The following is a 23,542-nucleotide window of genomic DNA, read 5'->3' as shown; positions in this document are numbered from 1 at the left end:
CGTTTTGGAACGCTGATCAAAAAAGAGATGGGAGTGCGTAGAACTGTAATAATACAATTGTTTGTGTATTTGAATAACACAAGACCATTTTAAGGCATTGTAACCAACTTTTATTAGTATCGTACACAAATTGAGCCATCAGAAGTAAAATATATATTTTACTTACGTTACAAATACGTCTTTTATCAAGGCCAGGGCTGTAAACGCAAGCTTAAGAAAGGTATTCTGTATATCATTAACATAATGTCAGTACCATACAAGCAGTCATATATCTTGACGCGTTACACATATTTCATATAGTACATCAACAGTAGTCACTTATATAGAGAATGACTAAGCCTTGCTAAGTGAAAGGATATTTTCATGCCCACATACCATACGTCTTGATCAGTGAATATGTCGTCTTTTCATGCCCACAGTCACATAGTCTTGCTCAGGGAATATGTATATACATGACCAGGTCACCAAGTGTTGCTTAATGAATCTATTTGCTCATCAAAATAGAGAACAACGGAATCCCTAAAGAACACACAAAACGAAAAAAAATACAGTCTCGGTTTCATACACACACTTCAAAACTTATAATGTTAACCTCAACAGTTCAAAGGTTATCTTAAAAAGATTTAAAACTTACCCCAACAGGTCAAAGGGTATTCTTTACAGCTAACCTCAACAGTATAAAGGCTAATGCATGTCAATGACCAAGTATTAAATAGAAACGTGTTTTATTTGTATGTGATAATGACCACTATAGAGCTTTATGTGATTTACTCATGTTTAACATAGTATATATTATATTTATAATCAAGGAATAGTGGGGCTTTGGGGCTTTCTATTTGTCTTTCCATTTGGTTCAAGTACACCAAGCACCAATGGATAAATAAGGCACATAAAATTGCTTGATCATGAACAAGAAAATAATACCATGTTTCAAGAATGTAAAGAGAAAAGCCAAAAATATATATTTCACCATAACACACTATACTATTTATGTTCAGCTTCATTTAGATAACTTTGATCTAAGCCCATAACAGAATATCCATGGAAATTGCCATGGAACGCTGATTAAAATGAGTTGCAGTCCGGTGATACGGGTTTTCATTTCACTTGAAACTTTCATGTTTCCATCTTAACTCGTTACATTACAGAATGTTATTGTTAATAAGCCTTCAGTTACTTTTTTAAAAGTAAATAAAACGTTAAACATTCATGAACTATACCTGAATCACCAACAACAATAACTTTCCATAGTAAAATTGGTTCATTGAGTTGTTACCACTAGTCTGTTTCACATTACTTATTTCATCCGTCCGTCTGTTTCACTATTTGTACATTTTTGGTTTATAAGAATGCTCCAATATTAAAATTCCATCTTTTTGACAGAACATATCCGTGAACGATGCTTTTGATTAATGACAGCACTTTTCCTTTAAAGCCATTTCCTCTAAATTAGCCTGATTGGAAAAAAGAGGGGTTTTTTTAAATTCATTTAACACAGCTCTTTGACATGAGGTAAAGCAATAGACAGAAATAAACCTATAATTTTTATGTATTTGTTTTATTGATATAAATGAAATTTAAGTTCCATTTATATCACGCACTTAACAGTTATTACATTGAAAGAAAGGAGAGTGTTCTCCGTTTTGGGAGATACATGCCTTTATACAAAAGTACCATATTTTTGAGAAAAAAATCTGAACATGAGTAAAGCTATGATAAGCAGTTTTCAGCAGCATACAAATTAAATCATTAAACAATATTATGCTGTTTCATTTAACAGTTCAATCAATTCACCATTTAATATAATTAAAAGCAATTCCTTGGGTTGATATGATAACTTATAATACATACGCCAACGGTCTTTTACAATATTCAGAATATGCTAATCTGAGAACGTTAACTTTATTGACATTACTAAGCAATTACGAAAACTGAATAACTGTATATGCAATAAATCATTTCCAAATTTAATATAATAAGACGTTAAAAATGATATTATCCAACTGATTCTGCCGCGAAAATAAATGTGATAGTAAAGCGCCTGCATTAACTATTTTTAATAAAATATAAAATTAAAATGAATACCATATCTTAATTTCTAGGGACATTGCGCAATTACGAAAACTGTATATGTAATAAATAATTTCTAAATTTAAAGGCAAATGAGGTTTTGATAGTGTAATACTTTTTTTTAAAATAATTTTATGCATATCATATAGTGAATATTGTGATGATATTTGTTGCATGTACTGTCATGTATGTTTTACCTTTTGATTGATCAATATAATTATCAGATACAAGCACCGTTTTCACTACATTAAAAAAGACCATGTATTGTTTTCTGAGTAACAGAAAATATAATTTATATATTTCCTGCGGAAATGTAATTATTACACATCTATATATCCACTTATCGTATAAACGTTTTTGTTTTTCATTTCTGTGTTTTACGTAGCACCAAGCAACCAACATGGCGACTTTCCAGCTTCACTTGTAGAGGAATACTGCAGGTGCCCCGCCGTGCTTTATTTCTAAATGGATACTTCCTCACATGAAATAATACAAAGTCCCTGGCGGGATTCGAACATACAGTGGTGAGGGTCTAGGTGTTTGAAGTCAACGTCCTTTACCATTCCGTCACTGACGTTAAGGGAAAATTCTGTTTTTATTTTCAGCTTTAAGGACGCCTGTTTATCTACAAAGACCAGACACAATAATATTTACCCAATAATACCAAATCATATTATAAAAATCTTAATTATTCAATAAAATAACTACTGTCGAGAAGTTGTCAAAGTATGTCGTAAATGTCATTTTGTATATAACTTATTTTTGTACTTTTACATTTGCGACTTATCGTATCTATTTATTTTGGTATGTAATGCATTCAAAGGTCTAGAAAGTAAGTACAAAAGTCTTATATATTAATTTGTTATATGTCGCATTTTAGTTCTATGTAACATGAAGTATTTTGTCATTCCATTCTAGAATGATCATATGAAACCTTTTATTAATTTTACCATGTAAATTTTTGTGTAGCTATAATGCATGTGATAAAGACATACATGAACTAATAAAATTTATTGATAATAAGTTATAGATAAGACATAAGAGTCATATTTTTCTAGACCTGACGCGGCAGAAAACAATCAACACTTTACTTTTAAATGAAATATGTTTATTAAAATGTTGCCTTATCAAAAATGACCATACCATGCGGAAATCTCCTGGAAATTAAGTTTGGGTTAAGGCTTTGGTATTCATTTTGTGCATAGAAGACCCTCTGATATTATATTGTACAAAATTGATTTTGCAAGGGGATCAGAAAAATAGTGTTAAAACGATTGGCTCTAGAATATGGTGTTTTTCACAAAAATTAATGACCTTTATAGACTGGAAATCAGATCGCCGGTCAAAAAATGGTCATGCCTAGCGGAAATCTCATGGAAATATTGTTTGGGTTAAGTCTTTGGTACTCATTTCGTGCGAAGAACACCCTCCAAAGTTGTACAAAAACGAATTTGCAACGAAATCAGACAAATGGTGTCTTAACGGTTGGCACTTGAATATGGTGTTTTTATGCACTTTATATACAGAAAGAACAAACAGCGGAAGCAAAAAATGACCATGCCACGCGGAAATCTCTCTCCTGGAAATATTGTTTGTCTAAGAGCTTTTGTACTCATTTTGTGCAAAGAAAACCCTCCAAAGTTAACCAAGACGAATTTGCAAGGGAATCTGACAAACGGTGTCTACCACCAGAATATGGTGTTTTTTATGCACTTTATATACAGAAAGAACAAATCGCGGAAGCAAAAAATGACCATGCCACGCGGAAATCTCATGGACAAATTGTTTGGGTTAGGGCGGTTTGAATGGCGGGCGGTAGAAAATGATGTTTTTTAACGAAATTTTGTAGACTTTATATACTTACAGAACTAATCGACGGTCAAAAAAACGAACATTTTATGGGGACCTCTTGCTATCATAAGGCTGATATTGCTGTGAAGAATATCCTCTGAATCATGACAATCTAATTATCATTCCATTTTTTTTAATACTAAAAAACAATTACAAATATGTATAAAAATTATTTAATTAACAAATATTTTGCGATTACACTAAATATAGACACTATCCCACTGGCGTCACTTCTGTATTAGAAAACACCGTCGTGACGTTTGTACTGTAAACTCGCAAGCATTCCGATTACTTTGAGTGTTCATACGATACAGAAAATTGTTCGTAACCTATGGAATGTTTACTTTTGCAGTTTGCTTTTTTTAATAATGTATAACATCTTATTTCGTTTGCTAGACCGTTTATGTATTTAAGATAGAACGCGACACTTTGCGAACTTTCGAGTAGCGTACTGCCAATTGACATGTAAAATGTTGAGCATATTTGAAATTGCATTCCGTTGATTTGATTCCAATAGTTTCAGCCATTGTTTTGTTCGCTAAGTGTCGAATTTTACCAAAGGTACTAAAATGTTTGCAGATGATGTGACGTTTTAAGTGCAATAATTCCTGATTATTTAATTTCACACATATTTCCCGTTTTCAATCGCAAAAGCTGCCTTTTTGTTGTACAACAACACAAATAAAAGTAATTAAAGCTGTTAGCAAAGGCAATACAATGTACAGCTAGCCTTGTTAAGACAATGTTTAAAAAACAACTTGCAGACGACGCCAAAACATTTAACATAAAACGTCATTTCTAGATGTAAATTTGTGACGTTTCTCATTCCGTTGAATTTTGGGTTGGGTTTTTCGTAGCATCAACACAGTAAAGGTCATATTGAGCCCTGACAGCTTTACTGGTAAACAATAGCTGTTTCTCAAAAATAATTAATATTAGTCAAAATGCTTATTGTTGACACTAGGTCGTGAAGAGGCTTTATTCCTAGCTTTCATATATTTTTTTAGGTCGTGAAGAGGCTTTATTCCTAGCTTTCATATATTTTTTTTTCTCATTTCTGACATTCTTATTGATCATTGAAAACCACTTTTAAAACCACAAATATAAAGTTTGTATGTTCACCAACAATCTTCCATTACTGATTAATTACCTCTAAGTAATACCTTTATGCGTGTATGAACCATGGCAAAGAAAAATTTGCACACAAAAATTGAACCCATTACTAATATCTCATTTAGGTATTTTTTTTTCTTGTGAAGTAGAATAATAATATTTTACATACAATCCTTAAATCTTAATAGTTTTCTGTTACACAAATGCTCATCAAAACTAATAATACAGTCATGTTCGTGAGCTGGATAATATCTTTGGAAGTTTAAAATATGGCCCATTATTCACATAATTATTTCTTAGACCCAAATACTTAAAATTTCTGGCTTATAGTCACAATGTATTTTCTTTTCCAAACTAAAGGCAAGTAACTTTATTCCGTGTAATTAGCCAATCCCATAATGTTAATGTGATTTTGGTTGTCTGTTTCAAGATCATTGTCTTACTTTACTGTTATTTATCACGGAAAGGTCACTTTTTGTCTCGAGTCTTATATGATTTTATTCTGGATTGCAACGTTAATATCTATAAAAACCCATTTTTTTTTCTATATTATTCATTGGTAGAAATTTTAAATGAAATTTATTTTTAAACTTCAGTCTCTGATAATACATCAACTGAATGTAATGAAGTTGTGTCGCCTTTTAATACTCCAGCGTTTTTTAGGCATGTAGTGAATTTCAATTTACACAACGTTTTGATGCAAATTATTGACAAAAACGTTTTTGTGTTTGGTGCAAATACGTGTGTATAAAGGTCTTGATAGTCTCCACGGTATACCTAAAAATTATCTACGTTTCATATTCAAATTAAAGATATTGAAGTATAATAATGCCATATTATCTATCTCCCAAACACACGCTCGCAAAATAAACATAAAATAAAACATCGGTCCAGACTAATATAAAATACGTGAATACTGACAATAATATTGTTTACTTCGCAGACGATGTCTGTCTCATTTCTAGATATTGAAAAAAAATGTCACCGTAACTGTGATCTAAAAGTTACTTGTATATTAAGATGACCGAAGTGTTTGGTCATTAATCCTAATAATGTAGAAAGTACAAGTACGTTATGATGTCACCAAAGAGAGATTTATATTTGACTATACATAAAGAAAATGTAAAGAACACTATGAGAAGAATGGGTTTTACATCATGCATCTACTACTAGAAGAGGTTCTCCTTCACTTTATATATCTTTGATTATCAAATTGATTTTAAGTATTACTAGTATTTATCAAAATCTTGACTACTTTATCATGTTTATGTTTTAGGATTGTTTTTGCAATGAAGATTTTTTAAGCATTTACTGCTTTACGTTGATACAGAATTTGGGTTAGACATTCAAATCGAAATCCATGTCTTATAACAAGCTAAAGGTACACAATATTGAATAATTTTTCAGAATATATTTGACAATGCTAACAATCAAATTCTCATGATTTTTCTTAAATTCTCTTCTATGTACCCTTATGAAACAGCCTGACGAGAAAACAAAACCTGTATCTAACTTGCGTATTAAGCCTAAGTTTTTTTAAAAAAAAAATAATATATTTTTTGTAAGTAAAACTGTAAGCGTTTGGCTTCGGTTGTTTTCACTCAAAGCTTAGTTCAAAGATTCAAAGATTAGAGCATTTAAATCAATTTTTTAAATCTTTATTTGAGAAGTGACTTCCGATTCTGTAGAAGAAGTATCCATATGAATCACACAATTACATACTTTCATTAGAACAGTATGCCAGTGATTTAAACAGTTGATTCACGAGCTATGTTAAATTAACTATGAAATCAAACATGAAAATATACTCTGCCGACCTTCAAAACAACATCCTTAAAGTCAATGCTCTTTTAATTAACTTGCTTTAGTTGCTCATTTCCTGTTTTAGATAGGAAACGACTTTCTACACAAATTAATTAAGTTCGTTTCTTTTTCATATCTACTTGTAATGAGTAATTAATTGTATGTTTTTTCTTATAAAGACCTATTTTGTTAAGTGCGAGAACTTGCTGACCTAAGCAGATAATGAAAACTCGGCATATACAATATTTTTGAATGCTTCTTTGTATAAGTGTACGTTATAAAGTAGTTCCTTTCACAGATCAGAGAATACACTTCCTGTCAGTGAACGGTAGCAAAACATTTGACCGATGCGCAAGAGAGTACATAGTAGGTTGCGGTATTTTCATTGTTTTAGTTTATATAACAACCTTGCTGCTTAAACATTTCACATTATGAACGCTTGAAAGATCATTTAACCTCTCGCCACATAGTATTTATTTCTTTTGTTTTTGCTAGAATAGATAACCTTATCATTATCAATTCATATTGCAGTATTGCAATTTCATTTTCACATTTAAAATTACATGCCGTTAAAAATAATCATATATGAATGTTGTAAAAATTCATACATCATAGAATATCACTTCCTGTCTGCATTGAGACAATTGCTTTATCTCTGACAAGCTTAAGCCTGCTTGCATTTTTTAATATTATTATATTTGCATCTTATAAATTTTAAGAATGGAAATTTCGCACCAGTAACTCATAAATCATTGCTGTAAAACGATAGCTGATATTTTGGGTTGATTTCTTATAAGATCATTTTGTGCTTACAGTAAAATTTTCATATTCTAAGATCATGCATAGTTTTATTATAATATGATACATATTTGTTTTCATTCCAACTGTATGTCTATATGTAACAAAAGCATTTGCTTATATAAGAACGTTGTGCCTATTCGGTGGAAAAACAGATTGAATGTGATTCTAAGTATTTGCAGAAGCTTATTCCTTGTCACATAAATGATGATTTTTAAAACTATTCTGCAAAACATGTTATAAATATGTAACGATATTCCATACATCTCTGCAAAATCTATAGATTTCATAATATTTAATAACACTCCGTCCAAATGTTATGTCTATCAGAACAGGGCTGTCTTTGCCGCAAAGGTAAGATCATTTAGTTACCATTTTCAGTTTCTTGAGTTATTGACAATATTTCTAATGCAAACAAAGAGAAAGAGGAAAACATATTTGAGCCGCGCCATGACATAACCAACATAATGGGTTTGCGACCAGCATGGATCCAGACCAGCCTGCGCATCCGCGCAGTCTGATCAGGATACATGCTGTTCGCATACAAACCCTAAAACAAGTAGAGAAACTGATAGCGAACAGCATGGATCCTGATTAGACTGCGCGGATGCGCAGGCTGGTCTGTATCCATGCTGGTCGCAAACCCATTATGTTGGTTTTTATCATTGCGCGGCTCATTTCTTATATCAATAAATAATAAAATATATAATGATCCATAAGTCAGACGTCTGACCACAAACAAGGAAATATTAACGTTTATCTCTACTACAAATTTGCGTCCCAGAACATTTAGTAGTTATAGTAGTAGTTTAAAGAGATATGGTAGCGGTGCCATTGGCAGAGAATTGCACAAGATATAATACATTTAGTTGACTGTTGCTTTGGGATATTTAACGTCAATGTGTATATTTTTAACATATTAAGTCAAATCAATTACAGGAAACGTAACAATTCAAACTAACTTTTTTTTTAAATGAAATAGATTAACAGTACTGCGGAATGAAGCCTATTCATACTAACTTCAATTATTAATGCAATACTGCGTGATAAAATGTCCGTGATATGCCAAATCATCGCCTACAAGTGCAATGAGATTACGAGGTGTGTTCAAATATGAATGCATCTAGATTGTTATATTGTTCAACAGTGTGAAAAACATTAAGAAATGAAGATTAGGCATACATTGTAGCTTTATATTTTATATCAAACTCATTAAAATCTGTGCTACAAGCCCGCTATACATTGACTACTCGTATACTGTTATACAAAAATAGCTGGTGGAATATCAAATTATGCCATTGAAATAAGATCTTTATTAAAGAATCGTTGTCTCCTTGACATAGGGTGTTAAAATATTTTGGCACAATCTGTTCTGTATATGGGCAAAATAAAAGTTGATTTCTGTTTATCACTTTATTGGTTTTATAAAATTTATTTCAATCGACTGAAGATGCATTCCATGCCAGTCGGTCAAAACAGCAACGTCCGTCACGATGGTTGCTTAAATGTAAGAAAAATAATTAATACCAATGCAAGGTCATTACCAAGAAGGTAATGCATACCATTTTCTTTACAACTCAGAGTCCTATCATTAAGGTTGCTGTTCTTATAGACAAATATGTTAATGTGAAATTTTACAAGACAAATGGTGACATACATGTTGAATTTAGAAGCATCCGCATATGTTATCATACGGCGTTGCACTATGGAGCCTTGCGCGGTGACGTTTTGTAATGCAGCAATCTGGCATTGGCAAACCTGTTGCGGGTCTTCGTTTTCAATTTATTGTTGTAAACGATAGCTCCACAAATAGCTTAAGAATTTGCCAGGTGAACTAAAATGTTTAACGTAAATGATACAGACGCTAGTGCAATAAGGTCAAGCATATTGTTTGTGTTTGTTTATTTTTTATTCAATTGCATACTGTATTTGTTTTTCTTATAATCCATGGTGAAAAACCACAAGACCAATACTATACCACCATTTTATATAACATACGGTGGATTGACATTTATTTACTATACTCGATGTCCTTAATCAGACATTCATGACGCAATTTCTCAAACCAAGTGCTAATGTAACACTGACGTAAAAAACCTGGTATATTTACCTGGCGTACTTATGAAATAAAAGTGAATGTCAAGTGTCTTAAACTTGTACATTTGTATTTATAAGTACTGTGTACGTCACACTTCAGATTGGTTAATATGTATTGATATACTGCTCATTATTATATCTAAGGCAAAGAACTTACATTCTACTATAATAACAATTTTTATATCATGAGAAATATTAATAAAGTAGCACGCAAACAATTTACATCCCATAGCTAGTTTAACAATGTACGAGTATAAGTACATTTTATATATTGTTTTGAAAACGCGCCGTGGTAAATACACCTTTTTAAAGAATTAAGACGTTAATATAGTAAAAGAGAAGTACTTATGGTGAAAATGTCGTAACACTTCAACCTATTGACGAACAATGGTTAAATGAAAATAATGCAGCACAATCAGAAAAATTGATACAAAGAAGCAGAAATCCTTAACGCGCTATATATATTTTAGTGACTTGTCCACCTTTCAATCTAGAAAAACAGTTTTATTATTTTAGGGGAAATTTCATGATAAGTACTGACTGAAAATTGAACAGTACAGACCATGATTAGATGGCCACGATGTGCCTAATGTTTTTGATTTGCATCTAGTATGCTTAGGGTTAAATGTCATTAATTATGTACATGTGCAATTATGTAATGAGAAAAAGAGATGTAAATTGAATTATAGTACGCCTCTCCTCTCTTACATCTTGAAAAGTAGCCATCGGCAAATGACTCCTATTTGGAATATTTATCAAGGCCTTTAATGAGCTATTGAAGTGGAATCAGTTTCTGATGCAGTCGGTAATCTAGCTAGGTTGGTCGATATATATTTCTTGTCCTGTATATCATAATTTTCTATGAACCAAAATAACTTGAAAGGGGAAAGGTTTCGTAGATATATTACTAGTAAGTATTTTATTTGCAACCCCTTCAATTATGTTCCTATGTTTAGGATTTCATTAGTTATTATCGTTCTTGTTGTCATAAATTTGGTTCAGTAATGGTCAGTAATAAAGTGACGTCACTATTCTTGTCCTTTTTTTTAATAAAGAGCAATATCAGATTAATTACATTAAATTTTTTTTTATAAAATATATGGTTAAAGTAATTGGTCAATTTAAGTAACTTTAGGAAACTACAATAGGACACCATTAAAAAGGTTTTGAGAAATAAAATAAAAGAGTTCCTTGAGCATAATGGGCCTTTGACACAGCTACAATGTGTAAATGTGTATAAATATTCTTGTCAAAATTTCTAACTGATATCCTTATAAACAAGTCTGAAAACATAATTGGTTTGACGATATAATGCAAACATCTATTCTTGTATACAGTAATGGAAACAAAATGCCAAAGTATATAATGCTGTTTTCGACCTAAAAGAAAAGAAAACAAATAGCTAATTTCTTGCTAAACTTAGCAAATAGCTAAACTTCAATGAACGCATGGAATAAAGATCTCATTATTAGTTAAAGTTATACTCATTGTCGATTACTTTAACGTGTTTTTTTCTATTAATCTGATCCGTAACCAGTAAACAAAGTGGCAGATAACATCTTAGGCTAGGTGATTATTTTCATGAGTTCATTGACCTTTTTCGTGCTCGAACGATTATTTTTTATCTATTTTTATTTTATTTTTATTTTTATCTATTTTTTATTTTCTTTACTTTTTATTTATTTTCTTTACTTTTTATTTATTCATTTATTTATTTTTGTTTTATTTATTTATTTATTTATCTATTTATATATATTATTTATTTATTTATTTATTTATTTATCTATCTATTTATTTTTATTTATTTATTGATTTATTTATTTTATTTATTTATTCATTTTTTATTTATTTATTTATGTGTAAATATTAACATCATATAAATATGACGTCATAATTATAACTCTTTCAGTCTAGCAAAAACATAAAAAAAGAGAAGAACGTGTGTAAAATAAATGTAATTATGCCACTGTTTGCTTAAAGATCCTGTAACACAATTTTTTCATGGTTTTATTTCATAAATATGATGCTCAAATTAAGATTTGTCGATATTGTAAGTTCCAATAAGCATTATTTATAAAGATATTACCCAATTTAACATTTCATGTAAATAAAGGGAGGTAATTAGAAATTTATTTTCTATAAATTCTAAGTCAAATTTTCAAATAAGAAATGAATGCCTGTAATTTATTGATTAAATATAATGTGCACAAATATTTGCAGTACACATTTTACATATTCTTCGATGTTTGAAAATTGTTTTATTTGCATAAATATGTACATATATATTTTTTTTGCTAGTGTGGTATTCACACAGTAAAAATATCAATCACAAAACATACAGGATCTTTAAATCTAGGACTACTTATATTAGAGGCAATGTTAACAAATTATATAAATAAACCACTTCTCTCACCGGATATAATGAACAAGTAACTTACGTTACATTTGTCTTATATCTAGATCAGGGTTGTAAACACACGTATTTGCATTGCAAAATATTTATTGTTTTGCGACATGACGGGACAGGAAATATTTTTTCGAGAATAATGTTCCATTTGGTAAAAGTCTAGATAAATTACTTGTGCACATATTTTCAGACCAGTCACTCACACCACTTTTCCAGAATAAATATTCTTTTTGTGAAAAATGACCGAACGTTGAAAAGCGTTGCAACGCTTTATTATTTAAATCGGGCGAAAAATAGCACAAAAATATGATTTGCAATTTATTTCTAAGTATATTTCTTAATATTTGTTTATATTTATGCAATAAATTCATGAACAACAAATCTTTTAAGAATGTGTGTGCAATCATGTAGAATCCAATTGAGGCTGTTCAAAGTGCAAAGCTTGCAGAGTATACGATCCATAAATATATCATATGAAAAATACATGAAAGTTCATATATATTTAATATGTGAGAACTTATTCATATAAAAAACATGTGATGACCTAGGCTTCAACAAACATTTATTTAAATTTGTTAACATATATTTATTTTTTTCATATGATCCCGGTCTAACATATGTTATTTCACAAATGAAAAGCATATGTCCTTAAACACGTTTTTTTAAAACATATGAATCACATACATGTTTATACATGGAAAAAATAATATCATATATTATCATATTGTAAATACTTGGTGCATATTTTTGACTGTGCAGGATAGGAAAAATCATTGATAATAAAGTAAACCAATTTCGACACTTATTATTAAGTTTTTAAACTTTTAGTCACGTGGGTTCGATTCCCTGGTTGGCCAATTAAAATTACTAGTCTTTCGAAAGAGACTTTAAATAGAGGTGCCGTGTATGAGTGCTTAAACACTTGGCACGTTAGAGGACCAGGAGAAGCTTCTAGAATTGTGGTATCTACCTGGAGGACTCGCCCATATTGGCAACAAGTGGCGAGTATAATGAACTCAAATACACACAATATAACGTATAACTTACCCACAAGAGTATCAATCCAGACAGATGTAAAATACGAGATTATTGATACTAATCGATTTTACCTCCGTAGACATTTTCTCTGTCTTTTCTCTCAATAAAGATTTTGTCAAATCTGCGATCTAACAATTGCATTAATTTGACTGCCATATTTGACCACCTACGATAATATTGTAGTAATACAACACAGTAATGAAATTCCCAGAAGGTGTCTATAATTTCCCTAGTATTAGAATAATTCCTTTTATTTGACAGTTAATGAAAAAAGGTTCATACAGTAACCAAATAAAATTATCCCAATATAACGCCTTCAAGGTTTTCACTCTTGTTTATATAGCTTCATTCACTTCATTCATGTTTTTATGTAACTTTTTTCTATTTTGATTTGAACTACATTTGTCAAAATTTTATGAAAGAAAGTTTGATTATCTTTTTATAAGAAATACTGTATGTCATTCGTAAAAGTTTTGTTCTTATTGGTTAATTTGCAGTGACGTAACCAGTCAACAAAGACGCTGTGTAGATCTCACACTTTTAGCAGTGGTTGTATCATAGTTTGTGGACCTTTCTGTTGAATACGTGGCAGAGCACACATACATGCACAGTGCGGTAACTGGGGTGCAGGTATTAGTTACCTGTACTCCAGAGCTTGCCCATTGATTGGCTCTTTTTGTCTGGGGTTAACTTATTGTGACGACAGAGAAAGAGATATCGATAGAAATATCATATTCAGATTCTCGTTTATTGGTTACTTTTTCTGGGGTTTCATATTGTGACAAAAGGAATGTGTTGTTTTTTTTATTTTTGACTTTATTACAAAAGAGCACTCGGCAATCTGATTTATACTCGAAAGCTACGCCCCCTTCGTACAAATCAGATAGCCTCTTGTTTCGATGCTCTTTCTATTACTTATTTAACTGATATATTTGAAGCTGAACAAAGATAGAAAATGATATCAACATGATCAAGATATTATTAAGGAACTCCACTGAGGTTTAAAAGCCTAAAAACATAACATTTGAAGTTCTTACATAAATGAGCTGGGGCACTTTTAACAGAAATATATGCAAAGATAGTAAAGAAAAAAACTTTGAAATACATTGAAAATCGTATTTTTATGCTTTTCTTAGCCCGATATGAGTGAAAAGCGTTTAAACGCTTTTCATTTTAGGTATTTTTTCTACAATTTGAATAATTATTCTGGAAAAAACGAAGTGCGCGAATGATCTGAAATTTTGCACAAAGATTAGTGATCTAAACCTACATCAAATGGTACGTTTATGTGGAAAAAAAAATTTCAGTCCCATCATGTCAAAAAACCTCAGTGGAGTCACTTTAACAATTTTCCTAGTGCACCATCCATACAAGTGTTAAACAAATCATCTTATGTAATAAAACGAAATATCAACGTCTCCTTACCTTGTCACTGAACAGCGATATGCATATTTACCAGACAAATGAAGTTAAATCAGAATCTTATTTCATTCCGGAAAATCTGAAATAAAATTCTGATTTCTGTCATTGTTGTCCCTTAAGACGAATGATTTAACATTGCTGACATCGTTGAAATAGTAAAGAAATCAATTCTGGCTCGAATTACACTTTAGTTTATGCAAATTTATTTATGTTATTATATACGATCAAAACACACATTGTTTTGTTTTTTTGTTTGTTTTTTTTTTTTTTTTTTTGGGGGGGGGGGGGGGGGGGGGGGGGGGTTGTTTTTTGCGGACATTTTTCAGTCTTACCTATTTGTTTTAACCCGTTCGCTGCCAGATGGTTATTGTTTTATTGATCACCTTTTTTGCCAGAGGGTTTTCAAAGTAATTACTATTTTATTAATTAATATAATTATTATTATTTGTTATTAGTATTATAATAATTATATATATTTTCCAAATCTGTTAGTATAATAATAATTATTGTCGATGGTATAATTTTCTTTATATTTATTATTATTTTTATTATTATTATTATTAATTTATTATTAATACTATTATTATTAAAGAAACGGCTAAAGCTGTCCATATGGCAAATACGCCGAAAATAAAAGGGACGGTATAAGGCGTCCCTATGGCAGTGAAAGGGTTAATATAAATAAAATTAAAATTGAATAAGTCTGACTTATCGTTAAGTCGATAATACAATTCGAACATAACTTTTTATACTCATCTTTGGCTTCATCAACGGGGGATCTCGAAATTTAGCATCATTATTTAAATGTAATACATGTATGCAAATCAACATTCACCCTAAAGTGCCTTACTATGCATTATTACTCCTACATGAAAGCGAAACTAAGTCCTATGTGTGCATGGGTTGTGTGAGAAATATCTCCCGACGAGGATAATCTCAATTAGGGCTACTTTCATGGGTTCAAGGGGGATTTTAGAAAATATACATCTGGGAACATTCTCTATGAGGGTGTTATTTGATCAAAACACATAAAATGTCTATGGAAAATTACCATTAACTGATACTTATACCGGTATATGCATAATACATACAGTTGTTGCATATGACTTATTCACTCCAAAGATATTTTATGCATTGAACTCTGTCTAGAAAAGAATACTCATAATAGCTTAATTCAGTTTGTATTCCCATGTTGACTCTTATCATTGCGGTAGTTTCACATTGTTTGATATTGTTTTATACAGATATAATGTCCGACTGCCAAGTTTAAAAAACGTTATAATATTCATATAAGTGCAGCTATCCAGACAGATGTAAAATACGAGATTATTGATGATAATTTGTTTTATCATCGTAGACAATTTCTACTACCTTCCTAAATAAAGATTTCGTCCACGCTGCGATCTAACAATTACATTAATACGATGAATGCCATATCCGACCACAAATGACAACTCAGTCATGTAATTCTATAATAAGAAGGCGTTTTAATCTACACGGTATACAGAACTATCTAAAAATATCTTTTTATTTGACAGTAACTGAAGAAACTTCATACAGCAACCAAATGAAATTATCCCGATCTAGCGTCTTAAACAGGTTTCGCTATTGTATGCTTCATTGTATTTTCGTGTATTTTACGATGACAACTAACTGCATGTATTTTACGATGACAACTATCTGAACAATAATCTTACTTTTAACACAATTTATAGATATTACAGAAGTAATATCAAATAGAAACACTACTTTTCATGCATGCACATATATCTGTAACTAAAAATCAGTTTCATGATAACTGATTTCCTGAATTTCTTCTTACTGATCTATTATGAAGATACGATTTGAATAAGCTCCAAGTTTTAAAAAACGTTAGGTGCTCTAATTTTTTATTTCAGAAAGATAGCTCATTCCAACAACTTTTGCAATCCACGTAAATTACCAAACAAAGGTCAAAGCATTGAGAACGCAGTAGAAATATGGTGATAAGTATTGCAAAATCAGTCGTGTGTTGCACATAACATGAACATTAATACTTGGATCTTGAATATTGTAACTTGTCTTTAAGTTTTAGGAAACTAAAGTGTATGGAAATTGTACTCAGATTTGGTTATCTTGAAATATTTTGGCCCATCTGGAGGAATACATGAAATATTTGTTACTCGTAATATGAGCTTATTTTCAAAATTAACAAGTGTATGCAAAATCTTGAAAAAGGGAGATCCCTCGAATGCACTTCATCAAACCAAACATATATATGATAATTGCAGACTCGGTTTGTTTGCACCATTTTTTGAGAGGTCATATAAAAGTGCAATATCTTTCACGCCCCATACCTTTTGGCTAAAGCGATATTCACTCTTCATTAATAAAAGTACGGGGATTAATGATCCCGGATGTCTATGAATATAATATCAATATTTTACAGCTGCCACAGGCACTTGACAGCTCCACCTTTTAAGTTATGCCGAATGTGCTACTCCGGTTTCCACAGTTAGTTAAGTCTCGCACTAAATGAATTAATGTCATTATAAACTAGAATTTCCTTACACAAGTTGTTGTGTCATTATTTACAATATTGATACAAATGAAATGCTTAACTATGTATTGTGTCAGACATGTTTCTGTTCATAATTATCAACATGAATATTTAAGCAATAACAAAGCGTACAAAAACAGTAAACAAATGTGACAATATTGAAAACACAATTTCTGAAATATAGAAACGAAGTCAATTTTAGTATTTTATCGTTTATGTTCCAAATTGATCAACGAGAACAGAATTCACTCGTTAACATTCATGAAAAGTAGCGTAAAGGTCCCGAGTGGTTTCAAAGATACATAGATATAACAAATTTCAATATCATAAATTGTCATTTTACAGGAAGAATCTTTTGAAAAAAACACCGTATTACAGATATTTTATAGATAATGAACATATAAAAATAAGGATTATAAATCTACTGACAAGGAAAACCATTGAATGAAAAAAGTAGGTTAACGATTTATATTTCATCATATGACGTCAGTGAAGATAGCAGTTTGAGGATCATAGTAAAGAACATTAGGAGACACATAAACGCGGTTTTGTGATATATATTTCAGTATTTTACTAATTCAGCTACCATTGTGATAAGAAGTGTTCAGCATGTCTTTTTATAATGATAATGTAATACCTTATATAATTAATCTACTTTTTCATCAAGGCTACAACACTTCTATCATGGTATAGGAAAGGTAAACAAAATCGTTTTAATGCAAGTAGCTTTAAATCTATGATAATGTTTATAAGTTACAATAGGAAAGTATAAGGAAAAAAGTGCACAAATAGAAGAAAATTTATGGACGTGTAACTATAATATTCATACCATACACACTTCTCGTGTGCCTTTGTGGTTATAACCTGTATATTTGATACATGATTCTTGTTACAATAATTCATGTCTTCGGGAGATTTCATGTTTAAAATTTAGAAAAAAAATCAAATGCATTCCGAAAAACGTCTAAAGTATATTTGCACTGTAAAGTTTCGTTTATATCTATATAAAACATGATTAAAATTGATTCAAATAAAAAGCTGATATCATTTCATGCAGAAAAAATATAAGAAGGAATTAGAATGCAACACTTGTACTGTGAAAAAAATCAAATGTCAATGTTTTCTTGCCTTACAGGATTGTCCAATTTTTAGCAATAACACATATTTACCAGACAAATGACGGTTAAATCAGAATCATTAATGTTTTCCGGAAATTCCCAAATAGAACCCTGATTCCTGCAATATAGCTGTCTCGGTAAGTGAATGGTTTAAATTGGTGACATTGTTAAAATGTTTCCAAATTGGATTTAGTGTCAATGTCTGTTTCTATGTAAGGGAAACATTTTAACGTTTTGAAGTTATTTTTCTCTGTAACAGTTCCCGATTTTAGAATGTATGATCTTATTTCTCCATTTCATGACACATTCCTTAATATTTGCTTAATATTTGCAATTCGGTGAATGTAAATAATGTATGTAGTGCTATCTTTGCGCGCTTATATTCTCCTATCAATTAAAATATAGAACGCGAATTGCGGGAAAATGAAACAATTCCTTCCTGATATGGTATACAACTAACTGCTGTATATTTGATATGTTAAAATTGACCAAAATCTTGTTTTGCCCTATCTTGCTTGATATTGATGTACAGTATTTGTGGAATATACTTGTGTACATTTGTTTGTGTCTGTGTTTAATACTATGAAACAGTTATTTGTAAAGTGATAGAAAAATTTATATTGTTAGTGGGTAATTGATTTTTTATAATAAACAAAATAACACGTCTGTCTTGGTCCGTGCATAATTAAACATATCAATGTCAATTGATAAACATATCCGTATCATACTACATAGTTATATCAAACATGTTGTAAATGAAGCTTGACTTTTTCTAGTCCTTCGGGATCATTGAGTCAAGCATTTTAAGTGTTGAAAATTGAATATCGCTGAAGCTGGTGCTAGGGGGAAAGGCGAGAGGGACGTTGCATTTTATCATTATCCGTCATGTACTGACTCAATCATAATGTGTCTGCAATTTACATGTAATTTGTTTGTGATAAATGCTTCCGAAGTATCACCCTTTTTACCAGATTTTTATACTTCACAACAGCAGGTGTCAAGTGCCGTGTCTCTATACTACATAAGTAACAAATGTAATATTTTGAAACCTAGTGGTTAGAGACAAAAGGAACCTTTATTTAAGAAGTCAATAAAGTAATGTACATAATAATTGTTATTGACAATGCATTAGTTTTTTAATTCCTTTCATATTAATGCTTGCAAAATGTGTACGGTTTTTTTTATCGAGAATGTATCCATTTTTTAATTCCTTTAATACTTGCAAAATGTGGAGGAAAAAAAATTCATTCCAAATTTGTACAAGAAAAGCATTGATGCAAAGCATCAAAGGGCGTCCAAGCAAGAAATGCAGCAGGTGCAGATGAACTAGTAGATATATGATGATAAACTGTTCAATGGTTCATTGGTTTTTAACAGAATTGTATATTACTTCTGAATGAAGGAACGAAAGACATTGTTCATTATTTATAAATTTGATTGGCATGCTAGAGAGAAATTAGAATATTACTTGTTATTTCTTTATGATCGTGATTATTAATAGCAACGGATATACATGTATACAATCATTTATAATCCATATGAGTAACAAATGATCAACACCACACTTGTGTAATTGTCCCTTATTATGTTATCGCTATTAGCGAAGACCACCTCTTAAGGTATCTGTTCACACTTAGTAACAATATGACACTTGTTATATTACCATGTTGATCATGTTGAGCATAAATGTTTAAATGTTTATTATACACTAATTGTAATAATTTTTAATAAAAAAATACAGATTTTATGAATATTGTTTTCTTTTCTTTTTTGTGTTTTATGCATTATTTTAATACTGACTGAGTTTTTACGTTAACTATTATTTTAAAAATTCAATTGTCATAATGACCGACGATTATAAGTCAAAACTTAACTGGAAAAAGTCAGTAAATTATGGTTAATCTTTCAATTTATAATATTGTTTATTCTTAAACCATATACATGTACATTTGTATTTTTCTTTATCATTTCTTAAATTATCAATTAATTGAATAATTCATAAAATCTGATTTGTAACTTTGAAAAATTCCTCGGCATCTTTACTAAAAACGAATAACAAATTAAATAAAATGTTTCAAAGTTGATAGTGTCATATTAATGCCATAAAAATGTACATTTTTTTCTCAATTATTGTACATATTTATTGTTTTTATCTCATATAGATAAAATAAAACATGCGATTTGTGTTGTTGGTTTTTTTTTTTCGAATTGTATGTTTATGTATAATAATAAGCAATAATTTTGATAGTTGATCTGTGTTTATTAATTATTGTAACCAAACTAAGTGACAAACATTCATTTTGAAAAAAAAGCTTATTTATCTGTAAAAGATTTGTTCTGTTCTGTAACGATATCAAACATCTCCAAAACCGGGAGAGACCGGACAATAAACGTGTGGTACTATTCGCCGGTAGTCAAAATAGACCAGGAGAGACCGACAATTACCGACAGGAGTACATCCCTCTATAAATAGATTTTCGGAATATTTAGGTCATAAACTCATCATTCTGTTTACAGCTTTCGGTATAACATACCATAATAATCCACTGAATTGTCATAATGACCGACGATTATAAGTCAAAACTTAACTGGAAAAAGTCAGTAAATTATGGTTAATCTTTCAATATATAATATTGTTTATTCTTAAACCATATACATGTACATTTGTATTTTTCTTTATCATTTCTTAAATTATCAATTAATTGAATAATTCATAAAATCTGATTTGTAACTTTGAAAAATTCCTCGGCATCTTTACTAAAAACGAATAACAAATTAAATAAAATGTTTCAAAGTTGATAGTGTCATATTAATGCCATAAAAATGTACATTTTTTTTCTCAATTATTGTACATATTTATTGTTTTTATCTCATATAGATAAAATAAAACATGCGATTTGTGTTGTTGGGTTTTTTTCGAATTGTATGTTTATGTATAATAATAAGCAATAATTTTGATAGTTGATCTGTGTTTATTAATTATTGTAGACAAACTAAGTGACAAACATTCATTTTGAAAAAAAGCTTATTTATCTGTAAAAGATTTGTTCTGTTCTGTAACGATATCAAATATCTCCAAAACCGGGAGAGACCGGACAATAAACGTGTGGTACTATTCGCCGGTAGTCAAAATAGACCAGGAGAGACCGACAATTACCGACAGGAGTACATCCCTCTATAAATAGATTTTCGGAATATTTAGGTCATAAACTCATCATTCTATTTACAGCTTTCGGAATAACATACCATAATAATCCACTGTGTACTACAAAAAAATACCATGAAAAGCGCGATTTATTGACGGAAAAGGTCATTTAATTTGAAAATGTTTGCATTGCGAAATTCTCCAGTTGGCTATTCATTGTACATATCGCGACTAATTAATAATCAAGCACCCTCATACCGATCGGAATGATCGGCTTTTATTATGAACAACTATAAAAGGCTCGAGAAGTTGCTGTCGCCCTTTCACAAAATCTGATTTCATTACATAAAAGGCGCCGCGCTTCGGCGCGGGCGCCACGCCAACGATATGATTTTAGATAGATTAACTAAAGTCTATTGTCCTTTACCTTTTGAATTATCCTTCTTCCTCGCTTTCATAGTAAACCAGGTTTCAAACTAATAAATATCTGTAATTACATGAATTACAAAAGGTCGTAGTAAATTGAAACAATTATACTTTGAGTGTTATTCATAAAGATATAATTTGCTCAAGTGTGTGAACTTTCATCTTATTGTCCATCACAACATCCGCGAACAGTGCTTATGATTAATGACTCCATGTTTCTTTTGACGGTTTTATCTCCGAAAGTGCATGACACGGAGATAGAAGTATATGGAGAGATATTGGTAGAAATATTCTCGAGAGAAAGTCATTTAGCAAATTATACCCATTTGTACTTATTTGAAGTTCGATATGAAGAAAATTGTTTATTGTATATATAAAGCAACGTCTGACTGATAATTTTTTTTTAATTTTGCTATTTACGAGGTATAAAATAATGCAGGGCACCAAAAATGGTTTTAGTACTTGATATAATTGTATAATACGTTTAAAGTTTTACTGTCTAGTTTTCGTCTGAAAACGAGATAAACTTTGTTTGGGAGTCCTAGTGGGAGGAGCATTCAGGAAAGAAAAAACTGTATCCCGTTTTCAGGACTAAACTAGCCAATTCTCAATTTTCCTACCTACGTTACTGTAAACTAACTATTGAGAGGTCATAAACACTGTTGCTGTATTTAAACTTAAACAGACAGGGAAACATAGTCAAATTGTCAACAGTCTCAACCGCCGCCTATGGAGACAAACATTACTGGATGTAACATTTTATCTTGGAATTTCCGAAAAGCATTAATCTAAAGTAAATGATTTTGACTATACTATAGTTATTTGTCCTAAAATTATGTTATTTCTAAACATTAAAACATCTTGAATATCCAAATGCGACACGATTGACGAACGAGAAGGCATTGACTTTTCACTTTGTCGAGCACAAATTTTCTTTTACCTCGCATCTATCAGACTTTTATTGTATTAACTACATGTATGGTTAGTTTAGAAATGCATTGTTACAGAAGATTTTTTTAAGGTTACTTGACTTTGGTTTATTAAAATATGTTTCTCAAACTGTCCTAGTAAATTACTAAATCTTGAACAAGTTTAAGACAACGTTCAGTTATTATATGTGTAACAGTTATAAAATGATGATTAATTAAGACAACATCATGGAGTTTGTAAATCTTAATTTCCATCTGTCTTATATAAGGCTGATCACAAAAAAAAATATCGTATTTTATGGAAAAACAAATAAGTATGAGTAGAATGGCTAAAATAACTAATGAATAGAAAATTGTTTTATTGCCTCTTTCACGTGAACAATCAATCTAGACAATGATTGGATCAACCAACATAAGATGTTATCATTATCAAAGCAACTTAATAAGCAGCTGCTTGTACAACATACGTATTTATAACTGTACGGAACCTCCTAAATTTACAGATGCTGAAATTACTTTCAATTGATTACATTGTAACAGTACCGATATGACACTTTTAATTCTACTCAACTAAATGTTGCAGTAATCTCTGCGTTCATTGAACGTGGTATTCCTTGTTGATCTTTGTTATCATTTTTCATACCTACGTTACTGTAAACTTGTGAGAGGACATAAACACTGTTGCTGTATTTAAGCTTAAACACACAGAGGAACATAGTAAAATTGTCAACATTCTCAACCGCCGCCTATGGAGACAAAAATTACAGGATGTTACATTTTATCTTT

The sequence above is a fragment of the Ruditapes philippinarum genome, unplaced genomic scaffold, assembly GCF_026571515.1.
Source record: "Ruditapes philippinarum isolate M1 unplaced genomic scaffold, ASM2657151v2 ctg5376_1_1_1_1, whole genome shotgun sequence".
NCBI lineage: Eukaryota > Metazoa > Mollusca > Bivalvia > Venerida > Veneridae > Ruditapes > Ruditapes philippinarum.
Note: the sequence above shows the minus strand (reverse complement) of the source record.